General features: G+C 48.2%; 1 protein-coding gene and 1 pseudogene across 2 annotated transcripts in view; one reads left to right on the plus strand and one right to left on the minus strand.

The window, feature by feature from the left end:
- The window catches only part of ppp1r13l (protein phosphatase 1, regulatory subunit 13 like), a 62,349-nt gene that overhangs the window by 27,729 nt on the left and 8,464 nt on the right, over positions 1–26,156 (minus strand). The gene's annotated exons all lie outside the window — the stretch shown is intronic.
- Positions 3,261–3,395, plus strand: LOC137353241 (U2 spliceosomal RNA; annotated as a pseudogene).

Consider the following 26,156-nt stretch of genomic DNA (forward strand, 5'->3'; position numbering starts at 1 on the left):
AGCGCCACTGTGCCGCCCTGTGTTGCAGCATAACCTCCCTGCTCTTATATACCATGCCTTGGCTCATAAAGGAAAGCATATCAGATGTCTGCTTAACCACTCTGACGAGAGAATCTAACTACCTCATGTCTTTCAATGGCATTAACATCGCAGAATTCCCCCACCATCAACATCCTGGGGGCTTACCATTGACTGGAAACTTAGGTGGACCAGCCATATAAATACTGTGGCTACAACAGGAGGTCAGAGGCTGCAGTAAGTAACTCACCTCCTGACTCCTCAGTACCTGTCCACCAACTACACGGCACAATTCAGGAGTGTGATGGAAAACTCTTCACTTGCCTGGATGGGTGTGGCTCCAACAAAACTCAAGAAGCTCGACACCATCCAGGACAAAGCAGCCCGCTTGATTGGCACCCCTTCCACCACCTTCAATAGTCACTCCCTCTACCACCGACGCACAGTGGCAGCAGTGTGTACCATCTACAAGATGCACTGCAGCAACTCACCAACACTCCTTCAACAGCACCTTCCAAACCTGTGACCTCTACCACCTAGAAAGACAAGGGCAGCAGATGCATGGGAACACCACCACCTGCAAGTTCCCCTCAAAGCCACACACCATCCTGACTTGGAACTATATCCCCGTTCCTTCATCATCACTGGGTCAAATCCTTGGACTCCCTCCCTAACAGCAGTGTGGGAACATCTTCAACACACAGACTGTAGCGGTTTAAGGACATAGCTCACCACCATCTTCTCAAGGGACAGCGAGAGATGGGCAATTGCCAGTTACGCCCACATCCAGAGAATGAATTAAAAACTCTCTCATTCAAAACCTCTCCCTATTTTACCAATACATCTGTGGCTATTGATCCTCTGAAATTTCCTCATACCCCTATTGAGCACCACATACTCTGACTTAAAAATTCTTCCTTCTCCATGAATCCTCACTACACTGAATGCAAGACTCATCCCACTGTCTCCTACTCCAGAAGTTATTCTTTCCTAGGACTCCAGTTCCAAGTTACGATAATCCAAGAGTGGGCACAGAGGAGTGGGTTCTATAACACATCCAAGGACCCCACCCTGTGAAGTCCCAGTGCAAAGTGGCTTAGGGTAAAACCCCAAGACTTGCATTTCTATAGTGTCTTTCACAACCTCAGGATTTCCCAAAACGTTTTATAGCCAATCAAGTACTTTTGAAGTGTAGGCACTGCTGTGATGTAGGATACACAGCAGCCAATTTGCCCACAGCAAGCTCCCACAAACAGCAATATGATACATACGAACATACGAATTAGCAGCAGGAGGAGGCCACTCGGCCCCTCGAACCTGCTCTGCCATTCAAGATCATGGCTGATCTGATAATGACCAGATCATCTGTTTTTAGTGATGTTGGTTGAGGGATAAATATTGGTCAGGAAACCAGGGAGAACTTCCGCTCCTCTTCAAAATTGTGCCACGGGATCTTTCGCATCCACCTGAAAGGGCACACCAGGCTAGCGTTTCATCTGAAAGACGGCACCTTCGATAATACAGCACTCCCTCGGTACTGCTCTAGGAGTGTCAGCGTGGATAAAGTCTCTGGAGTGGGACTTGAACCATGACCTTCTGGCTCTGAGGCGAGAGTGCTACCCACTGAGCCATGGCTGGCACAATAACCTATCAGCATACAAGTTAGAGCAATGGGCTCAAAGACACAGGCTAGGCAAATATCTCAACCATGCTCTGGATCAGAGACAACCATATGAGCAATGCCACGGGAGGTCAGCTAGTCTTTTTTTTAAAAAAAATTAGATGATCTTCTCCCCCTTCACCCACACACTGCAGAGTGTGGACATCCACAACTATGACAGCAGAGCTCACGAGCAGCTCGTTAAAATGCTGAAAGGGGAATAGCAAGTGCCAGAAATATTCAGCAGGTCTGGCAGCATCTGTGTAGAGAGAAACAGAGTTAAAGTTTCAGGTCTGTGACCCTTCATCAGAACTGGCAAAAGTTAGAAATGTAACATTCTTTGAGCAAGTGACTCCTCAGATAACCGACGTAGTCCGTGTAGAAATGCAGCAAGACATGGACAATATCCTTGGACTGATAAGTGGCTAGTATCATTCACGTCACACAAGTGCTAGGCAATAACCATCTCTAACAAGAGAGAATCTAACCATCTCCCCTTGATGTTCAACTGCATTACCATCGCTGAATCCACTATCAACATGCTGGAGGTTACCATTGACCAGAAACTGAACAGAACCAGCCATATAAATACTGTGGCTACAAGAGTAGGTCGGAGGCTAGGAATCCTACATTGAGTAACTCAACTCCTGACTCCCCCAAAACCTGTCCACCATCTATAAGACACAAGTCAGGAGTGTGATGGAATACTCTCCACTTGCCTGGATGGGTGCAACTCCAACAACACTCGCGAAGCTCGACACCATCCAGGACAAAGCAACTGGCTTGATAGGCACCCCATCTACAAACATTCACTCCCTCCACCACCAACACACAGTAGCAGCAGTGTGTACCATCTACAAGATGCACTGCAGCAACGCACCAGGGGTCCTTCGACAGCACCTTCCAAACCCACGACCTGTACCACCTAGAAGGACAAGGGCAGAAAATGCATGGGAACACCACCACCTGCAAGTTCCCGTCCAAGCAACACACCATCCTGACTTGGAACTATATCGCCGTTCCTTCACTGTCACTGGGTCAAAATCCTGGAACTTCCTTCCTAACAGCACTGTGGGTATACCTACCCCACATGGACTGCAGTGGTTCAAGAAGGTGGCTCACTACCACCTTCTCAAGGGCAATTAGGGATAAGGCAATAAATGCTGGCCTGGCCAGCGACGCCCACATCCCATGAACAAATAACAGAAAAAGGTGGTGGAGGGGAAAGAAGAACAAGGAAGGTAGGTCTGTGATAGGACGGAGGGGGGAGAGAGTAAATGACAGCAACGTCATGGGACAGAATGCAAATGGAATGCTAAATAGTTGTAGCAAAAGACAAAGCATGAGTCCAGAGAGAGTGCTAAATAATGAACAGCTCCGTATGAAAGCAAAAACATGAAAAATAGGTTTAAGACTAGCACATGTATAAAAAAAATAAATAAAAGATAATGGGATTCAGTCTGAAATTATTGACCTCAATATTGAGTTCAGAAGGCTGTAGAGTGCCTAATCGGAAGACAAGGTGCTGTTCCTCGAGCTTAAAAAGCTGTTCTACTCAGAACCTTCTTGATACAAGCAAGATATCGCTTCTCGGTCTTTTGGCTAAGATCAAGTGTAGTATCTGTTCATATCAGTACTTACTTGGTGGAGAAGAAACCATGATCAGTGGCTTTTGATCCTGGGTAGGCTTTGAGTAAAATAGCTATAACCAATCTTCGAGCTTCAGGCCAGGGAGTGCGTAACACCGTTCGGGTGGTCGTGAAGGACAAGGAAGGAGATGCACCGGTCAATCGCACCTTCTTCATCAAGAAAATCCTCATCGATTGCTGTGGATTTCAAGCGACGGACGTCTTCTGCCTGCAGGATTTCCCCAGCAGTGGATACTTCGACGTGACGTTCCGGAACGCGGCGGGATGCATCAAGTTCCTGAAGGCGTTCAAGGAGAAAGGGGACCGGGCGCCACTGTCGATCCTCACAGCGGAGCCGCTCTTTACGCTTCCGTCACAACGGGACCGGGTGGTGACGATTCACCTCTACAACCCCCATGTTCCGGTGGTGGATGTACTCACCTTTCTCGCCAGGTACGTCGAGGTGGCCGGCAGCAGCACTGATGTCAAGGACCCCTTTGGGATTTGGACCAGCAAGCGGCAGGTCAAGGTGACCTTGAAGGTCGATGCCAGTGGAGCCATCATCCACTCTCCCTCCAGCTTCGCTATCGGGGGAAGTCGAGGCTTCTTGGTCTACGCTGGGCAGCCCAGAGTTTGCCGCACCTGTGGCAAATCTGGTCATGTGGCAGCTAACTGCAGCATAGTCGTCTGCAAGAACTGCAAGGAGGAAGGCCATCAGACCGAGGACTGTAAACAGAGTAAGTGTTGCACCTTGTGCGGTGCGGCAGGCCACCTCTACAAAACCTACCCCAAACGCTGCCTCGGTTATGCTCAGGCGGCAAGGTCCAAGGAAAGGCCGGGAGAAGGTTCGACGAAGGCGTCCGGTGCTGGAAAGGAGACAAGCAACCCTCTCCGCAGCGAGGAAAGTATACCTGAGAAGGAGAAGAACGGGGAGGCAGCTGAAACCAGCGACCCAGCACCTACCCTGCGCCCGGAAACCCCTCCTCCACAGACAGAATCAATGGAGGAGGAGGCAGCAGATGGACAAACAGGTCAGTGGCAAGTGGTACAAAGGAGAACCACAAAGAAAAGACCTCCAAAAACGGAACAGGCCACCACCCAAACCAGTGGCAAGAGGAGGCTACCGTCTGAAACAGACTACAACAACTCCTCTTCACTGGACGAGGAAGTGCTGGAACGACGGCCCCTTCAAAAGAGGCGGCAGAACTCAAAGGAGCTGGAAGATAAAGCCCCCCAGCCCCCGGGCACTGGAAGCTGTGATGGGCCCGGCGTGCCCCAACCCCAAAGCGCCAAACCTAGCGACATGGCCAGCGCATCCCAGCTCCGGGACACCGAGAGCAAAGACACGTCTGGTGCACCTCAGCTCCGGGAAGCCAGGAGCAGTGATGTTTTCGAGGAGGAACAGAGGGGAACAGCAGAAGACAACCCAAACCTTGCTGCCTACAAGACCCCCCCGATGTCACTTCAGCGGAACAAACCCTGCATGAAAAACCAGGAGGGGTTTCTGAGCCCAACGAGCGTGAAACAGCTTGCTCACATGATGGGTATGCAGGAACATCCCGAAGGACTGGGACTAGCGAGGACAAATGGTATGGGAAGCAACATATAACCTTTAAAAAAATGGGTGTAAGAATTGCTTCCATTAATGTGCGTAGCATTAAATCTACTACGCGATGTGTTTCAACCTTGGATTACCTTGCCAAGGTCAAAGCTGACCTACTGTTTCTGCAGGAGTGTGGAATACCACACCTCAGCACCTACAGGCAGTGGTTGCGATGGTGGTCCCACGGGCCATCGATCTGGTCGGGGGGTAATGATTGCCGTTCCTCCGGCCTGGGTATTCTGCTGCGGGGAGGTAACTTCACCATCTCCGAAGTTAAGGAGGTGGTGGGCGGCCGCCTCCTCGTAGCAGATGTAATGTACAACAACGCTCCGCTCCAGTTGATCAACGTGTACGCCCCGGTACAACGCAGCGAGCGGCTGACCATCTTCCAGCAGCTCCCACTGCTGCTGGCGACGTCCAGGCCGGTCATCCTAGGCGGTGACTTCAACTGCATCATCGATGCAGCTGGACGATCCTGCAGAGACGACAGCAAACTGGACGCTACGTCCAGATTCCTAATAGAAACAGTAAAAGATGCCAAACTGCACGACGTCTTCAGCAATCCTGCAGACGGAGCACAGCGTAGATACACCTGGTCAAGATCGGACGGGTCCGCCCGTTCCAGGATTGACTTCCTGTTTGTGTCCCGTGCTGTCACGGTCGAACCCACCGACGTCAAGCCGGTGTTCTTCTCCGACCACTGCCTCTTACTGGCCGACTGTCACTTACAGGACGACCAGCGGGTTGGCAGGGGGACGTGGAAGCTCAATGCCACACTGCTAACCCCAGAGAACGCTGAGGAACTCAAAAGGGATTACAAAGGTTGGAGGACCATGAAACCTCTCTTTGAGTCTCCAGTTCACTGGTGGGAGGCGATCAAAGAGAACATCAAGAGGTTCTTTATCCTCAAAAGGTGTTCAGAGGGCGAGAGAGAGACAGAGGGAAATGTCCTGACTCCAGAAAAGTATGCAAAATCTGCTCTGGCTGCAGTCGCTGGGGGTCGAGGTCAAGGAGGATCTCCAAGAGGTGAAGAGCCAGCAGGCCTCCAAGATCATCTTCCGGTCCAGAGTCCGCTCCATCGAGCAGGATGAGACGTGCTCGCGTTACTTCTTCCAAAAGGTACACAGAGAGCTGTTATCAGCAGCCTGAAGGAAGAGGATGGCTCGGTAACGTCTTCGCAGTCCGACATACTAAGGATCAGCAAATCCTTTTATGCTGGGCTGTATGATGCGAAGCCCACAGACAGCAGAGCCTCCCAGTCCTTCCTGTCATCTATCACAGAGGTCTTAGATGACAGCAGGAGGGAGAGACTGGACAAACCGCTAACTCTGGACAAGCTGACAAAGACCGTCAGGTCCTTCGAGACGAGTAAAACTCCCGGAAGCGACGGCTTACCGGTTGAGTTGTACTCAGCCCTGTGGGACTTGGTCGGTCCAGACCCGCTGGAAGTGTACGAGAGTCTGCTTCTGGCCGGCAGCATGTCAGAATCCATGAGGAAAGGCATCATCACCCTTATCTAAAAGCAGAAGGGGGAGAGGGCAGAAATCAGAAATTGGCGGCCCATCTCACTGCTTAATGTTGACTACAAGATTCTGTCCAAAGTCATAGCCAGTCGAGTCAAGTCTGCTCTGGAGTTGGTGATCCACCCCGATCAGACTTGTACTGTACCCGGCAGGAAGATCTCTGATAGTCTTCCGCTACTCAGGGATACGATCGCCTATGTACGGGACAGGAGGGTGGACACCTGCCTCATCAGCCTGGACCAGAAGAAGGCTTTTGACAGGATATCGCAGACCTACATGATGAACGTGCTTTCCAAAATGGGGTTTGGGGAGGGAATCTGCAATTGGATCAAACTGCTCTACATAAATATCAGTAGCGCAGTCTCAATCAATGGGTGGGAATCAGAAAGTTTCCTGATCCAATCTGGAGTCAGACAGGGCTGTCCTCTGTCCCCAGTCTTGTTTGTTTGCTGTATTGAACCCTTTGCTGAATCTATTAGGAAGAATGCGAGCATAAGAGGGGTGACAATTCCAGGCAGTGGAGGCACTCAGGTTAAAACCTCCCTGTACATGGATGACGTCGTCGTCTTCTGCTCGGATCCGCTGTCCGTGCGCAGACTGATGAGCATCTGTGACCAGTTCAAACTGGCCTCAGGAGCCAAAGTTAACCATGGCAAGAGCGAGGCCATGTTCTTTGGGAACTGGGCTGACTCATCGTTTGTCCCCTTCACCGTTAGGTCAGTCTACCTGAGGGTGCTGGGGATATGGTTCGGAAGGGCCGGGGCGTGCACCAAAACCTGGGAGGAGAGAGTCGCCAAGGTACAACACAAACTGAGCATGTGGGGGCAGCGATCTCTCTCCATTGTGGGCAAGAACCTGGTCATCAGGTGCGAGGCGCTCACGTTGTTGCTGTATGTGGCGCAGGTCTGGCCCATACCCCACTCCTGCGCTGCGGCGGTCACCCGAGCCATTTTCCGCTTCATCTGGGGATCTAAAATGGACCGGGTCCGGGGGGACACGATGTTCAAACCTCTGGATAAGGGTGGGAAAAATGTACCCAACCTGGCCCTCATCCTGATGACTACCTTCGTGTGCGGCTGCATCAAGCTGTGTGTAGATCTCCAGTACGCAAACTCCAAGTGTCACTACATGCTGAGGTTCTATCTGTCCCCGGTGTTGCGAAGGATGGGCCTGGTCTCATTGCCGCGGAACGCTCCATCCAGTTGGACCGTGCCGTACCACCTATCCTTTGTGGAGCAGTTTCTGCGGAAAAACATCTTTGACCACCGATCCATCAGGCAGTGGTCTGCACAGAATGTCCTCAAGGCCCTACGGGAAAAGGAGACGGTGGATCCTGTCGGATGTTCCCCGAGCAGACCGTCAAAGTCATTTGGCGGAATGCCTCATCACCAGAACTTTCAAACAAGCACTAAGATGTAGCTTGGCTGGTGGTGAGAAGAGCCCTCCCAGTCAGATCCTTCCTGCACGCCCGAAGTCTCACCCACTCCGCGCAATGCCCCCGCGGTGGCTGTGGTGGGGAAGAGACGGTTGCCCACCTCCTTCTGGAATGTGTATTTGCAAAGCAGGTGTGGAAAGAGACGCAGTGGTTTTTGTCGAGGTTCATCCCAAGCAGCTCTGTAACACAGGAGTCTGTGCTCTACGGGCTGTTCCCAGGGACGCACCCCGAGACAAACATCAACTGCTGCTGGAGGACTACCAATTCGGTGAAAGACGCCCTTTGGTCTGCCCGAAACTTGCTGGTCTTCCAGCGCAAAGAGTTGTCCACCACCGAATGTTGCAGACTGGCACATTCCAAGGTTCAGGACTACGTGCTGAGGGACGCACTAAAGCTTGGGGCAGCCGCAGCAAAGGCTCAATGGGGAAAAACCACTGTGTAAGGTCCCCCCATCAAGCTGAACTGAGGGGCTGGATCCATGGGAAACCCCTCAAACTGTATCGGGAATATTTTCGTTTGCTGTAAAAGGCGAAAATGTATATGGCACAACAATGAAATGGAAGGGTTGTGAGGCAACTCGTGATTGTACTGAAGGAAACTGATCACCCTTTGCACTGTTTGTATTTTTTGACTTGGTGCTGTTTGAAACTGCCTGGTAATGTATTTTTTTTATAGATTTTTATGAATAAAATATACTTTGGAAATTAAAAAAAGCAATTACAAAGCTTGTAATTATGGAAGAAAAGAAAATGCATGGATTAGGAAAAGCAATTCCACGAAGAGCCAGCAGCATTGTGGTTAGTGAAAGGTCTAACTTTAACCATTCAACATTACATAGATTACTTACACAAAGCTTATAAATCCAGCTCATCATGAGGAAATCATCTCAAAGCAATGTGTCAGCACAGCTCTCATTTTGTTTCAGAAATATACTTTACTCATAAAATTTGTATATGTGCATTACAGTACAATCCAAATGTCAGAGTTCACAAGTACAATACCTGATCAATTAAGTTAAATGCAGGGTCTCACTCCACATACAGTACAACTTATATTTATATAGCGCCTTTAATGTAATAAAATGTCACAAGGCATTTCACAGGAGTGTTATAAAAGGAAAGTATGACAAGCCACATAAGGAGATATTAGGTCAGATGACCTAAAGCTTGCTTTTAAGGGAAGTCTTAAAGGAGGAAAGTAAGAGAGGGGGGCACGGAGAGGGTTTAGGGAGAGAATTCCAGAGCTTGGGGCCCAGGCAACTGAAGGCACAGTCACCAATGGCGGAGGAATTAAAATCAAGAGGCCAGAATTAGAGGAGTGCAGATATCTCGGAGGGTTGTGGGGCTGGGGGGAGATTACAGAGCTAGGGAGGGGCGAGGCTACAAAAGGATTTGAAAACAAGGATGAGAATTTTTAAATCAAGATGACAACGAGCCAGTGTAGGTCAGCGAGCACAGGTGTGACAGGTGAGCGGGATTTGGTTTGAGTTAAGACACAGGCAGTAGATTTTTGGGATGACCTCAAGTTTAAGGAAGGTAGAATGTGGGAGACCAGCCAGGAGAGCATTGGAATAGTCAAGTCTAGTGGTAATGCAGGCATGGAAGAGGGCAGATTGGATCTACATTATATTGAACATTTTTCCCATACATACAGCCCAAGAGGTTTTACATGGCTTTCAATGTCTCAGTGTACTATAGTGGGAGTGTCCTAAACTGTGGCCTTCCCCCATTGAGCCTTTGCGCCAGCTGCCCCAAGCGTTAGTGCATCCCTCAGTATGTAGTCCTGGACCTTGGAACATGCCAGTCTGCAACACTCGGTCGTGGACGGCTCTTTGCACTGGAGGAGCAGCAGCAAGTTTCCGGCAGATCAAAGAGCGTCTTTCACTGAGTTGATGGTCCTCCAGCAGCAGCTGATGTTTGTGTCGGTGTGCGTATGTGGGAAGAACCCGTAGAGCATAGGAGTCCTGCATTATGGAGCTGCTCGGGCACATTCCAGAAGGAGCTGGGTGACTGTCGCTTTCACACTGCAGCTGCCTCAGGCGCAGCGTGCACTGGTGTTGTTGGCACAGCTCTCCCTCTCTTTTGGCAGCGCAGGCTGTGATCCAAGTATTCTTCCTATGAAAAGTCCTTGCGTGGTCTGACTTTAGCCTTCTCTTTGGGGGAAGGTGGGAGGATCTCCCTTTAGTCTTTTCAGGAAACCCAGGGTCCTGGACAAGGCCAACAACACATCACCAGGGTTGAAAAGAATGACCAGATGTGCTAAATGACAAGGTTCAGTCTTTCCAACCCTGCAGCCAGCGGGAGGATTGGCGGAGGCGAGGAGTGCTACAGTTATAAGGGTAAGGATATCCCACATAGTGCACTAGGCTTAATTTCAACAGAAAGGAGGAACAGTGATTCAAACGTTTTATTCAGAGTTAAGATAGAATAAGGGAGGAATATTCGGAACAGGACTGACCATTGTAATATTGATAAATGCAGGATTGGCACCCCATCCACCACCTTCAACATTCACTCCCTCCACCACCAACATGGTGGCAGTAGTATGTACCATCCACAAGATGTACCGCAGCAACTCACTAAGTCTCCTTCGATGGTGCCTTCCAAACTCACAACATTTTTAGGGAGATGGTGACATCGTGGTAATGTCACTGGACTAGTAATCCAGAGGCCCAGGCGAATGCCCTGGGGACACAGATTCAAATCCCACCACGGCATCTGGTGGAATTTAAATTCAATTAATTAATAAAAATCTGGAATTAAAAGCTAGTCCCAGTAATGGTGCCATGAAACTATCATCGATTGCCGTAAAAACCCATCGCTGGTATCTTTTAGGGAAGGAAATCTGCTGTCCTTACCTGGTCTGGCCGACATGTGACTCCAGACCCACAGCAATGTGCTCGACTCTTAACTGCCCTCTGAAATGGCCTAGCAAGCTGCTCGGGTGTCAAGGACAATTAGGGATGGGCAACAAATGCTGGTCAACAAAGCTAATATTCCAAGGACAAATTTAAAAAAAGACAAAAAAGGTTGTGGCAGGTTGGAGGAGAGGGAGGTTACAGTATCAGCCAAGATTTTGTGCTCGAGTCTCTTGAGTGAGACCTGAACCCACAACCTTCTGACTTGAGGCCACAGTGGGACCCATTGAGCCACAGCTGACAGGTCTACATTTACCAACATCCTTCCGACTCTGCGACCTCTTGACCTTCAAACACTCTTAGCCTCAGTATCCCCTCTAATCTCCAAGAAATTCAGCTTTGTCTTGTGCCAAACAGCTCTTTCCACTTCTGGCAGGGAGACAGGGCTGTGCTTCAACATCCTGTTTGAATGAGAATGCAGCAAGCCCACCCCACCCCCCAGCACGGAACTGTGACATCAGCTTCGAGTCTACGCTCAAATTGTACTCTGAATCACTCCATAGAAACAAACTTAGGCAAATATTAGACAACAGCAGTAATTACAGCCATTCACTTGTCAAACCTATAGATGTGAACATCTTGTTTGGCAACATTTCAGTTTTACTTGTGATTGTACAACGAATGACAACAAAGGTGCATTTTTAATTTCAGGTCTCAATATTCCCAGGGGTTACAAATGCCTGAGATCCACCCACTCCCCTTCACACGTTCACACACACATACTCCCCCACCCCTGGGCATTACTGTTCTCATCTCGCACGTCTCTCAGTAGGAGTCTTTGATCAACCAGCCAACCATCAGTCACAGAAACTGGCTGGTTTTCTTCTCAAGAGAGTTGAGGAACAAAGGAACAGCAGGAGGCCATTCAGCCCCTCGAGCCTGTTCCTCCGTTCAGTTCGATCATGGCTGATCTGTATCTTAACCCCACTTACCTGTCTTGGTTCCATGACCCTGAATAAACTTGCCTATCAATTGAAACTTTCAATTGACCCCCCAACCTCGGCAGCTTTTTGCACGGGACGGGGTTCCAGATTTCCACCACCCTTCTCCAACTGACTACAGCAGTTCCAATTCAACACGATTAATTAATTCAGCACCAACAAACAGAATTATAAATATAACAGAGTCTCTAATACATCTATTAAGGAATACAGGGGAAACTTCATTACCCCGAGAGTAGTAAGAATGTGGAACTTACTACCACAGGGAGTGGGCGAGACAAATAGTATAAATGTATTTAAGGGGAAGCTGGATAAGCAGATAAGGAAGAAAGGTATAGAAAGATATGGTGATAGTGTGATGGAATACACTCCACTTGCCTGGATGGGTGCAGCTCCCAACAACACTCAAGAAGCTTGACACCATCCAGGACAAAGCAGCCCGCTTGATTGGCACCCCATCCACAAACATTCACTCCCTCCACCACTGATGCACAGTGGTTGCAGTGTGTATCATCTACAAGATGCACTGCAGCAACTCACCAAGACTCCTTCCACAGCACCTTCTAAATCTGCGACATTTACCACCTAGAGCGACAAGGGCAGCAAACGTTTCCCCTTGTGGGAGAATCTAGAACGAGGGGTCACTGCTTAAAAACAAGGGGTCGCCCATTTAAGGCAGAGATGAGGAGAAATATTTTCTCTAAGGGTCGTGAGTCTTTGACACTCTCTTCCTGAAAAGGCGGTGGAAGCAGAGTCTTTGAATATTTTTAAGGCAGAGGTAGATAGATTCTTGATAAGCAAAGGTGAAATGTTATTGGGCAAGAATGTGGTGTTGAGGTTACAATCAGGTCAGCCATGATTTTAGTGGCCTACTCCTGCTCCTAACTCGTATGTTCGTAGATGCATGGGAACACCACCACCTGCAAGTTCCCCTCCAAGCCGTGCAGCATCCTGACTTGGAATTATATCACTTTTCCTTCACTGTCACGGAGTCAAAATCCTGGAACTCCCTATCGAACAGTTTACCCACACCAGACAGATTGCAGTGGTTCAAGAAGGCAGCTCACTATCAAAATTTCTGGAATGTTTTTTGTGTCTTCTACCATGAACAGAGACACAAATTATTCATTTAATGTCTGCCAGTTCTTTATTCCACATTATTATTTCTGCTGTCTCTGACTTTGAGGTCCTTCTTACAGACCTACAAAAGCTTTTACAATCTGTTTTTACATGTCTTGATAGTTTACTCAAATCCTATCAGTTTCTTGCCTTCCTCTGCTGAATTCTAAAATCCTCCCAATCCTCAGGCCTTGTACTGTTTTTGGCAACAATATAAGCCTCTTCCCTTAATCTAATACAACAAACTTCTCATTGGTGACAGTTGAACCATTTTTTTCTGTGGGGTTATTAATTCCATAAGGGAATGTGTATTTGTTGTGAATTTTGTATTAATTCTTTAAATGTTTGCCATTGCTTATCCAGTCTTGTCTAAGAAAAAGACTTGCATTTATATGGCACCTTTCACAACCTCAGGACGTCCAAAGTGCTTTACAGCCAATGAAATACTTTTCCTGAAGTGTGGTCACTGTTGTGAAGTAGGAAACCCAGCAGCCAATTTGCACACAGCAAGCTCCCACAACCAGCAGTGTGGTATTGGCCAGATCTGTTTTTTTAGTGACATCGGTTGAGGGATAAATATCAGCCAGGGCACCAGGAGGAACTCCCCTGCTCTTCTTGGAATAGCACCTTGTGATCGAGAGCTTTACCCTGCAAGACCTCACTCCTGCTCCCACAGGTGCTGTCACCTCGTTTTACAAGCACTCGAACAGGACACTTTGGAACATCCTGAGGTTGTGAAAGCTGCTATATAATTGAAAATTGTTTCCCTTTTTCAAGGATCTGGACAGGACATGAACGTTCAAGGCAAGATTAAATAGTTAGATCTTAGCACACCTCCTGTGGCAGTGCTCGTGGATAGAGTCAATTTACTGACGCTGAGGAGCGAACCAGGCCTGCCTCTTTAAAGTATTTGCTGCGGCAATTCAGGTTAGAAAGAGGTCCCTGCAAACTGCTCAGGTCAATTAGATGCCAGGAAATTGATAGCAAATTTCAGCTTTCGGGTCATTAATTAAATTTGACTCTTCCGATGCACACTAGATTGTTTACATACCAGAGTCCTTCTGGTAATCATGGACTGACCAAGTCAAGTTGTAAAGAGTTTGAAATACAGGGATACAGCAGGGGATTAGGACTAATTGGATTGCTCTACAGAGAGCCGGCACAGTCTCGATGGGCCGAATGGTCACCTTCTGTGTCGTAATGACACGAACCTCTTTCTTCTTTTAACATGTTTAGACAAAAGAGTGAAATCTCTGCCTTATCCGCATAACCACCAGCCCAGGCGATCAATCATTTGAGCCCCATTCCCTTTGCTCCAGAATCAGAGGTCGATCTCATTATAAGGATATTGAGGCACTCGAAGGGGTGCAAAAAAATATTTACAATGATGCCACCAGACCTGAGAGGTGATAACATCAGGAAAGGATAAACAAGCTGGATCTTCTTTTCGTGAAAAATGGAGGTACAGAGGTGAGCTAATAGAGGTCTTTTAAAGTTACGAAAGATTGCGATGGAGTAGACACAGAGCGTTTCCACTTGTAGGAAAGGGTAAGGTCAGTGGGCATCAGCATAATAAATCAAATAGGGAATTCAGAAGAAACACTTTTACCCAGAGAGTGGCGAGAAAGTGGAAATAGTTCAGAACAGAGGAACGGGAGGAGGCCATTCAGCCCCTTCAGCCTGTTCCACCATTCAATGAGATCATGACTGATCTGTGACCTAACTCCCAATATACCCACATTTGCCCCATATCCCTTAATACTTTTGTTTATAAAAATGTATTAATCTCAGACTTAAAATTAACAATTGATCGAGCATTGATGAGAGGTGCAGACTTCTACCACCCTTTGTGTCATAGACATAGTCACAGAGAGATACAGCACTGAAACAGGCCCTTCGGCCCACTGAGTCTGTGCTGACCAACAACCACCCATTTATACTAATCCTATATTAATCCCATATTCCCGACCACATCCCCACCATTCTCCTACCACCTACCTACACTAGGGGCAATTTACAATGGCCAATTTACCTATCAACCTGCAAGTCTTTGGCTGTGGGAGGAAACCGGAGCACCCGGAGGAAACCCACACAGACACAGGGAGAACTTGCAAACTCCACACAGGCAGTACCCAGAATTGAACCCGGGTCGCTGGAGCTGTGAGGCTGCGGTGCTAACCACTGCGCCACCCATCGTGAAGAAGTGTTTCCTAATTTCACTCCTGAAAGGTCTGGCTCTAATTTTTAGACTCTGCCCCCTAGTCCCAGACTCCCAAACCAGTGGAAATAGTTTCTCTCTATCCATCCCTTGCGTTCTCCTCAATATCTTGAAAACTTCAATCAAATCCCCTTAACCTTCTAAATTCCAGGAAATACAATCCTAGTTTGTGTAATCTCTCCTCGTAATTTAACCCTTGGAGTCCAGGTATCATTCTGGTAAATCTACACTGCACGTCCCTCCAAGGCCAATATATCCTTCCTAAGGTGTGGTGCCCAGAACTTACCACGGTAACTCCAGGTGTGGTCTAACCAGGGTTTTGTTTAGCTGAAGCATGACTTCTATCTGAAGCAACTCGCATAGATGCATTTAAGGGGAAACTAAATAATCACTTGGACAAGAAGGAACTGGAAGGATATGTTGATAGAAATAGATGAGGTTGGTTGTGATGAACCTCAAGTGGAACGTAAATGACAGCATAGGGAGGTTGAACCTGTACCTGTGCTGTATATTCTACACAATTCTAGGACCTTTTGGCCATCTGCCTTCAGGAATTCTTTGCCATGGCTGCTTCTCCCCAAACGGGTTGGCGTAGAGATAAATCTATACATTGATCCCCAGCAGTGAGAAGGAATGCAGCAGTGTCCTGGAAGATCTCTGGTTGTTGCTATTTTGTTCTGTTGCTCTGCGTATGCTACCAAAGTAATCTCTGTGATGATAGTCTTTTCATAGAATGACACAGGACTTACAGCACAGAAACAGGCCATTCAGCCCATCTGGTCCATGCTGGTGTTTATGCTCCACACGAGCCTCCTCTCAGCCTATCAGCAGAACCTATTATTTCCTTGCTCGTGTGTTTATCCAGCTTCCCCTTAAATGTATCTATACTGTTCACCTTAACCACTCCCTGTGGCAGCGAGTTCCACATTCTCACCACTCACTGGACAAAGAAGTTTGCTGTTTTGTCTGATATGACTGAGCGGTTCCAAATAATAAATCGGATTTGCCGGGATAGACACAGAGAAACTGTTTCCTCTGGTGGGAAAATCAACAGGGACAAAATCTTAAAGTTGGAGCCAGGCCATTCAGGAGAGTCGTTTAAGCAGGAACACCATCTTCCCCCACTCCCTCCATTCCCCCCTCCCCCCCTCACACACACACACACACACACACACAGAAGTGGAAATCTGGAACTCTCTGGAAATCTGGGAATCAACTGGAGCTTTCAAGACTGAGAGAGACATCCCCGTCGCATTATAGGCACCAAGGGACGTGCAGCAAAGGTGGGAAAATGGGGCTGAGGTGCGGATTAGCTGTGATCTGACTGAATGACAGAGCAGGATTGAGGGGCTGAATGGCCTCCTCCTCTTCCTGAAGTGCCAGCTACAGCACTTGCCTCCGAGCCAGAAGCTTGTGGATTCAGAGACCCGAGCCCACAATCCAAGCCGGCAGTCCAATGCAGCACCTAGTGATTTTGTGCAGAAAATGAAGGTGGGGTTCATCATTAAGGCAATAAGGCAGAGCTTTATTTACATAGGGACCTGGCCCAGTGTTAGACTACCAAGGACCCAACCTGCGGATGTCATCAATATTCATTGGGGGAGCTGATGGTTTATAAGGCCTCTGTTTTCAGCACCTTGCTGAATGGCTGCGAAACATGGGCCATTTACAGCTACCAGGAAATGAAGCTCAATAACTTCCATCGTCGTTATTTGCGGCATGTTATGAGTAGATCCTGGCAGGACAAAAATCACAAACACTGCAGTCCTCCCAATCAAACAGAGGTGGCTTCAGTGTATCGGACACGATGGAAGACGGTCACACACCCAAGGACCTTCTGTATGGTGAGGTAGCCGGGGCCAGATGACCAGTGGGGCGCCCAAAGCTCTGCTTCAAGTGTGACATGAAGGCCCAAAATGTCGACTATCGCACCTGGGAGACATTAGCTGGCGAAAGAGGGAAATGGCGACACATCCTGTGGACTGGTGTGCCCTACCACGATGACCAGTTGCTACAGCAGCTTGGCAACAGGCGCCAACGTCAAAAAACAACAACTCACAGCGTCACTTGGCAGCTTCACGTGCGGAACCTGCCTCTCGAGGACTGGCCTTCACAGCCATCAGCAAAGGTGCACCAGGAGACGACACCCCACTGAAGTGGATTGTTTGCTGCCCGTCCATCATCTTTTGTAGATGGAAGAATGCCAACACGGAGTGGGGAGTGCTCACAAGGAGTGTAAAGCGTGACCTCGTGTTGCACAACTTGAAATGATCTCTCCAGTCACAATTAAGCTAGGCGGGCAGAATCTAAGAGCACTATTTCTGTCTAAAACAAAACAAAAAGAAAGCAAGTGTTGCATTTACACATTTTTACCCATTCACGAGATGTGGGCGTCGCGGACAAGGCTCTCGAGAAGGTGGTGGTGAGCTGCCTCTTGATAACGGAGTGGTTTTCTAGACTGCTTCAGAGGGCAGTTAAGAGCCAACCACATTGTTGTGGGTCTGGAATCAAATGTAGGCCAGACCAGGTAAGGATGGAAGATTTCCGCCCCTAAAGGACATTAGTGAACCAGATGGTATTTACGACAATGCAGTAGGCATACTAAAGCCTGGCTACCCGACCCACACCTGACTACATGTGTCGGGTTCAGGTGGCGTCTATATTCCGAGTCCAGCATTCAGGCTCGGGTCGGGCACGGCTGGACACTGCTGCGTCCGGGAAGTCACGGGATCAGGAGTACCCATGATTCCCCACGACTCCACCTGCAGGAAGAGCCTGCTGCCGGAACGGATGAAATGATATTCGGGTCGGGCACGAAAAAAAATGAAAGGACTCAGGCCCAGGTCGGGTTTGGCTGGCTGTGGTTGGGTCGGGCCTGCATTGGGTTTTAATTTTACACCCGAACCAGGCTTTAACTGATACGATCTTTTTTTAATCCAGATCCATTTAATTAACTGAATTTAAATTCCACCAGCTACTGAGGTGGGATTTGAACTCTTGTCTGCAGATCATTAGTCCAGGCCTCTGGATAACTAGTCCTGTAACTATCAATATGCTACCATTCCCAACACAGTGACTTTTACAACCTCAGGGGGCTCCCAAATCATTGTACAGCTAATGTACTTGGTCACTGGTACAATGGAGGAAACACAGAAGCCAATTTGCGAACAGAAAGTTCCCACAATGACTGACAATCTGTACTTTTTATTAGTAATGTTGGTTGAGGGATCAAAACTGGGGCCATGACAAGGGGGCAAACCCCAATGCTCTTCTTCCAAATCTTTTATGTCTATGCGAGGGGCCAGACGGGGCCTCAGTTTAACATCTCATCTGAACAATGACACCTGTGACAATGCTGTCCTCCCTCAGTACCGGAAGTATCCGCCTAGCATTTTGTGCTCAAGTTGAAACCACAATCTCCTGATTCAGCAAACTGGTATGCTGCCCACTGTGCCAATTTTACAGTGGAAAGTCCACACACCCTCGTCCACACGTCCAAGCCAATTTTCTCTGTCATACAGTCATTGAAAGCAGAAGTAAACCATACAGCTATCAAGCCTTATCCTATTGCACAATGTGTTCAGTGGCAGATGATGCAACATCACCAGGCTGGTCCTGGATTGGTGCCAGACATGTTTCAAACCAGCAGCAGCAAAAACAACACGGTTACATATAAGAGTTACATCGAGTCTATAGAACAGAAACAGGCCATTCGGCCCAACTGCTCAATGCTGGTACTTATGCTGCACATCAGCCTCCTCCTACACCCTCCACACCTCATCTCACCTCATCAACATAACCTTCCACTTATGTTGATTTATTCTTGAATGCATCCATGCTATTGACTTCAACCTGTGCTTGCAACTTGCACATTCGTACCCAAGTAACAAAGCTTGCCCTGAATTTCTTATTGGATTTATTGGGGAGGGTCCAACATTTATGACCCCAGCTCTGGACATTGCCAGGGTTGGAAACAGCTGGCGAGATGAATGAAGAGTGATCAGTTTATACGAATGAGAGAAGGGAACAGTTAAGAGGGTCAATTACCCCCCTTGTGTCTTTACTATCCCAAGAAATGACTGCAGCAGTAGCTCATGGGTTCCCAAAAGTCTGACGACTAATGTTTCACATCCAGTTTATGTTCAAGAAACTATCCCGACACCAGTAGTTACACCACAGCACCAAAACTCAAGGTAGCTAATGTGAAATACCTCCAAAACTCTGTACGCAGGTGTAATCTGATCTCTGCCTCCATTCCTCAGTCCAGAGCCCACACTGTGTGACTAACACTCCCTGATGTTGAAGCCTCCAGGGCAAGGCAGGGGGAAGGAGGTAGGAACTGGCTAACTGAATGTAAGTCGCAAGTATCTGGAATGAAGGAAAGGTGATGTGTTCATTTTTTAAATTTGTTCTTGGGAAGTCAGTAAAATTTATGGGCCAACCTGGGCTAATAGGGTTTAAGTATGAGGGCAGGTTGCTAAACTAGGCTTGAGCTTAGAAGATTAAGGGGTGATTTAATTGAACTGTTCAAGATGATTAAAGGATTCAATAGGGTAGATAGAGAGAAACTATTTCCTCTGGTCAGGTAGTCCAGAGTAAGGGGGAAGAACTTGAAAATTAGAGCCAGGCTGTTCAGGGGTGATGTCAGGAAGCACTTCCTCACACAAAGGGGAGTGGAAATCTGGAACTCTCTCCCCCAAAAAAGCTATTGAGGCTGGGGGTCAATTAAAGAAAAATGTCAAGCCACGATTGGTAGGTTTTTGTTGGGTAAGGGGATTAAGGGTTTTGGGATAGATGGAATTAGGATACAGATCAGTCATGAACAGGCTGGAAGGGCTGAATGGCCTCCTCCTGTCCTTGTGGCAATTGGCCCCTCTAAATGCACCCCAGAGGCTATTTTCCAACAGCTTTTGCCCCCTTGGGGCAAGATGGAGAGAAAGCAGGAGATTAAGTTAAGGAGTTCCACTCTTGGCAGTTCAGCCCCCTCCTGTGTCCGGGGGATCTGGATGGGTCGTGTAAGTGGAACACTTACTCTGATTCATCCAGTTTGAGTTGTGTCCAAATCAGATTGCAGGTCGACCCTATCGATTTCTGATGTAGTCAATTGAAAGCCACTGTGATGCACTGTCCTGTTCATTTCCCTCCAGCATTTGATACAGTTTCTGACTGAAATTGACCAGGGATTTTGTGTGTGTGTGTGTGTGTGTTTTTTTGAGTGTTTTCATTTTTGTTTTCCCAGGTATGCCACATGTGACATCAACGTCTGGTCAACTTTAGGCAGGAAGGTGCATGAGAAGTTTAAATGGACTGAGGGCACAGAGAGAGAGAGGAACAGAGAGAGGAGAGGAGGTGCAACAGTCTTGGTGAGACATGGAGAAGAAACTCGACAATAGAAAGAGAAAAAGGAACGTGCTAAGAGATTGATAGATTTTTGTGAGGTAAGGATATTAAGGAATTACGTAACCAAGGCAGGTAAATGGGATTAAGATACAGATCAGCCATGATCTCATTGAGTGGCAGAATGGGCTCGAGGGGCTGAATGGCCTCCTCCGGTTTCGATGTTCCACTACGGTGGCGTAGTGGTATTATCACTGGACTAGTAACCCAGAGACCCAGGGTATTTCTCTGGGGACATGGGTTTGAATCCCACCACAGCAGAAGGTGGAATTTGAATTCAATTAATAAATCTGGAATTAAAAGCTAGTCTAATGATGGCCATGAAACCATTGTCGATTGTTGTAAAAACCCATCTGGTTGACTAATGTCCTTTAGGGAAGGAAATCTGCTGTCCTTACCTGGTCTGGCCTACATGTGACTCCAGACCCACAGCAATGTGGTTAACTCTTACATGCCCTCTGAAATGGCCTAGCAAGACACTCAGTTGTACCTAAACGCTACAAAGTCTATAAAAAGGAAGGAAACCGGACGGACCACCCGGCATCGACCTAGGCACCGGAAACAACAACGGCAAACCCAGCCCTGTCGACCCTGCAAAGTCCTCCTTACTAACATCTGGGGGTTTGTGCCAAAGTTGGGAGAGCTGTCCCCACAGACTAGTCAAGCAACAGCCTGACATAGTCATACTCACGGAATCATACCTTACAGACAATGTCCCAGACACTGCCATCACCATCCCTGGGTATGTCCTGTCCCACCGGCAGGACAGACCCAGCAGAGGTGACGGGACAGTGGTCCACAGTAGGGAGAGAGTTGCCCTGGGAGTCCTCAACATCGACTCCGGACCCCATGAAGTCTCATGGCAACAGGTCAAACATGGGCAAGGTAACCTCCTACTGATTACCACATACAGCCCTCCCTCAGCTGATGACTCAGTACTCCTCCATGTTGAACACCACTTGGAGGAAGCACTGAGGGTGGCAAGGGCACAAAATGTACTCTGGGTGGGGGACTTCAATGTCCATCACCAAGAGTGGCTCGGTAGCACCACTACTGACCAAGCTGGCGGAGTCCTAAAGGACATAGCTGCTAGACTGGGTCTACGGCAGGTGGTGGGGGAACCAACACGAGGGAAAAACATACTTGACCTCGTCCTCACCAATCTGCCTGCTGCAGATGCTTCTGTCCATGACAGTATTGGTAGGAGTGACCACTGCACAGTCCTTGTGGAGACGAAGTCCCGCCTTCACATTGAGGATACCGTCCATCGTATTGTGTGACACTATCACCGTGCTAAATGGGATAGATTTCGAACAGATCTAGCAATGCAAAACGGGGCCTCCATGAGGCGTTGTGGGCCATCAGCAGCAGCAGAATTGTACTCAACCACAATCTGTAACCTCATGGCCCGGCATATCCCCCACTCTACCCTTACCATCAAGCCAGGAGACCAATCCTGGTTCAATGAAGTGTGTAGGAGGGCAGGCCAGGAGCAGCACCAGGCATACTTCAAAATGAGGTGTCAACCTGGTGAAGCTACAACCCAGGACTACTTGCATGCCAGACTACGTAAGCAGCATGCGATAGACAGAGCTAAGCGATGCCATCACCAACGGATGAGATCTAAGCTCTGCAGTCCTGCCACATCCAGCCGTGAATGGTGGTGGACAATTAAACAACTAACTGGAGGAGCTGCCTCCACAAATATCCCCATCCTCAATGATGAGGGAGCCCAGCACATCAGTGCGAAAGATAAGGCTGAAGCATTTGCAACAATCTTCAGCCAGAAATGCCAAGTTGATGATCCATCTCGGCCTCCTCCTGAAGTCCCCAGTATCACAGATGCCAGACTTCAGCCAATTCGATTCACTCCGCGTGATATCAAGAAACGACTGAAGGCACTGGATACTGCAAAAGCTATGGGACCTGACAATATTCCGGCAATACTACTGAAGACCTGTGCTCCAGAACTTGCCGCGCCCCTAGCCAAGCTGTTCCAGTACAGCTACAACACTGGCATCTACCCGGCAATGTGGAAAATTGCCCAGGTATGTCCTGTACACAAAAAGCAGGACAAGTCCAACCCGGCCAATTACCGCCCCATCAGCCTACTCTCAATCATCAGTAAAGTGATGGAAGGTGTCATCAACAGTGCCATCAAGCAGCACTTGCTTAGCAATAACCTGCTCAGTGACGCTCAGTTTGGGTTCCGCCAGGGCCACTCAGCTCCTGACCTCATTACAGCCTTGGTTCAAACACGGACAAAAGAGCTTAACTGAAGAGGTGAGGTGAGAGTGACTGCCCTTGACATCAAGGCAGCATTTGACTGAGTATAGCATCAAGGAGCCCTAGCAAAACTGAGGTCAATGAGAATCAGGGGGAAAACCCTCCGCTGGCTGCAGTCATACCTAGCACAAAGGAAGATGGTTGTGGTTGTTGGAGGTCAATCATTTGAGCTCCAGGACATCACTGCAGGAGTTCCTCAGGGTAGTGTCCTAGGCCCAACCATCTTCAGCTGCTTCATCAATGACCTTCCTTCAATCATAAGGTCAGAAGTGGGGATGTTCGCTGATGATTGCACAATGTTCAGCACCATTCGTGACTCCTCAGATACTGAAGCAGTCTGTGTAGAAATGCAGCAAGACCTGGACAATATCCAGGCGTGGGCTGATAAGTGGCAAGTAACATGTGTGCCACACAAGTGCCAGGCAATGACCATCTCCAACAAAAGAGAATCTAACCATCTCCCCTTGACATTCAACGGCATTACCGTCGCTGAATCCCCCACTATCAACATCCATGGGGCTACCATTGACCAGAAACTGAACTGGAGTAGCCATATAAATACCGTGGCTACAAGAGCAGGTCAGAGGCTAGGAATCCTGAGGTGAGTAACTCACCTCCTGACTCCCCAAAGCCTGTCAAAGAACAAAGAACAGTACAGCACAAAAACAGGCCATTCGGCCCTCCAAGCCTGCGCCGATCTTGATGCCTGCCTAAACTAATACCTTCTGCACTTCCGGGGACCGTATCCCTCTATTCCCATCCTATTCATGTATTTGTCAAGATGCCTCTTAAACGTCTCTATGGTACCTGCTTCCACCACCTCCCCCGGCAACAAGTTCCAGGCACTCACCACCCTCTGTGTAAAGAACTTGCCTCGCACATCCCCTCTAAACTTTGCCCCTCTCACCTTAAACCTATGTCGCCTAGTAACTGACTCTTCCACCCTGGGAAGAAGCTTCTGACTATCCACTCTGTCCATGCCACTCATAACTTTGTAAACCTCTATCATGTCGCCCCTCCACCTCCGTTGTACCAGTGAAAACAATCCGAGTTTATCCAACCTCTCCTCATAGCTAATGCCCTCCAGACCAGGCAACATCCTGGTAAACCTCTTTTGTACCCTCTCCAAAGCCTCCACGTCCTTCTGGTAGTGTGGCGACCAGAATTGCACGCAATATTCTAAGTGTGGCCTAACTAAAGTTCTGTACAGCTGCAGCATGACTTGCCTATTTTTATACTCTATGCCCCGACCGATGAAGGAAAGCATGCCGTATGCCTTCTTGATTACCTTATCCACCTGCGTTGCCACTTTCAGTGACCTGTGGACCTGTACGCCCAGATCTCTCTGCCTGTCAATACTCCTAAGGGTTCTGCCATTTACTGTATACTTCCCACCTGCATTAGACCTTCCAAAATGCATTACCTCACATTTGTCATAATTAAACTCCATCTGCCATTTCTCCGCCCAAGTCTCCAACCGATGTCCATAAGGCACAAGTCAGGAGTGTGATGGAATACTCTCCACTTGCCTGGATGGGTGCAGTTCCAACAACACTCAAGAAGCTCGACGCCATCCAGGACAAAGCAGCCTGCTTGATTGGCACCCCATCCACAAATATTCACTCCCTCCACCACCGACCGACAGTGGCAGCAGTGTGTACCATCTACAAGATGCACTGCAGCAACGCACCAAGGCTCCTTAGACAGCACCTTCCAAACCTGCGTCCTCTGCCAACTAGAAGGACAAGGGCAGCAAATACATGGGAACACCAACACCTGCAAGTTCCTCTCCAAGCCACACACCATCCTGACTTGGAACTATATCGCCGTTCCTTCACTGTCGCTGGGTCAAAATCCTGGAACTCCCTTCCTAACAGCACTGTGGGTGTACCTACCTCACATGGACAGCAGCGGTTCAAGAAGGCAGCTCACCACCACCTTCTCAAGGGCAATTAGAGATGGGCAATAAATGCTGGCCTAGACAATGACACCCACATCCCATGAATGAATTTTTAAAAAATCTAGTGCAGATGGTGTCACGTTCTCGGCCTTCTTGAACCGCTGCAGTCCATGTGGTGTAGATACACCCAAAGTGCTGTTAGGGAGGGAGTTCCAAGATTTTGACTCAGTGACAGTGAAGGCAATATCATTCCAAGTCAGGATGCTGTGCGACTTAGAGGGGAACTTGCAGGCGAAGCTGTTTCCAACCATCTGCTACCCTTATCCCTCTGGCTGGTGGATTACACATGAAGTGCTTCCGAGGTTATGTTGATCAATGGTTGATGGGGATGAGACAGAGGAATGCGAGCATTTGGCCTGTGCTCCCAGGTCACTGGAGCTGGTGAAATGACTGGGCACGTAGGAGTGTCCAGTAAGAGTGCAGCACCAGGTGCGTTGGAAGAGGGGGCGAGCAGCAGATGCTTGTTCACTGTTCTCAAGATTCGTTGTGAAATGAAACCCAGGTGTTTTGTGTTAAAGATTAAGATAATACGTGTTGAGAACGGGCCAAAGGAAGTGTTAAGTGCGTACAAGACCATACCTGTACACCATATTTAGTTTGTCCAAAATATTTCTGCCTGCACCACATTAAGTCCCACTCACCTCCCCTATCCACTCCTGCTCTGTGGTCAAAGCAAATTTTAAGTCCTCATTCTCATTTATAGATCCTTTAGAGGCCTCGCCTTACCCTCTCTCACCAATCTCACCTCCAGTCCTCTGACTCTTCATAGAATTATGCAGAAGGAGGCCATTCGGCTCATCGTACCTGTGTCGGCTCTTTGAAAGACATATACAATTAGTCCCACTCCCCTGCACTTTCCCCATAGCCCTGCAAATTTTTCCCTTTCAAGTATTCATCCAAGTCCCTTTTGAAAAATAGCCTTCTTTTCCTGTGTCTCCTCCACCCTCCACTCTCCCAATCATTGTTAGGGTCTTCAACCCACTGCACGCTAGTGTTTGGAACGCCCTTTCTCAACCGTCCATCTATTCACTGGCCCGTCAATACCTTCATCAAAACCCATCTCCTTGATCCAGACTCTGTTCCTCTTTCCTTCTGTTAAAAGGCAAATAGTTGTTGCTAGCAAAAAACCCATAGAATAATTAAACTAAACAAGTTCATTCTGTTCGTATTGCAAAATCCTGGTACAGAAATATCATCTGCCTCTGTTCCTCTTTGCCAAAAACAACTTGCCTTTTTAACAGAAGGAATAAGCTACAGAAGAGTAAACTAGAGTTGAGGCACATGGAATAGGAGGGTCAGTGTCCAATTGGATAAAAAAAAATTGGTCAAAGGACAGAAAACAGCGAGTTGTAGTAAATGGTTGTTTTTCGGACTGGAAGATGGTAGACTGTGATGCTCCCCAAGGATCAGTGCTGGGACCACTGCTTTTCTTTTGCTATATATAAATGGAT

The sequence above is a fragment of the Heterodontus francisci genome, chromosome 40, assembly GCF_036365525.1.
Source record: "Heterodontus francisci isolate sHetFra1 chromosome 40, sHetFra1.hap1, whole genome shotgun sequence".
Taxonomy (NCBI): domain Eukaryota; kingdom Metazoa; phylum Chordata; class Chondrichthyes; order Heterodontiformes; family Heterodontidae; genus Heterodontus; species Heterodontus francisci.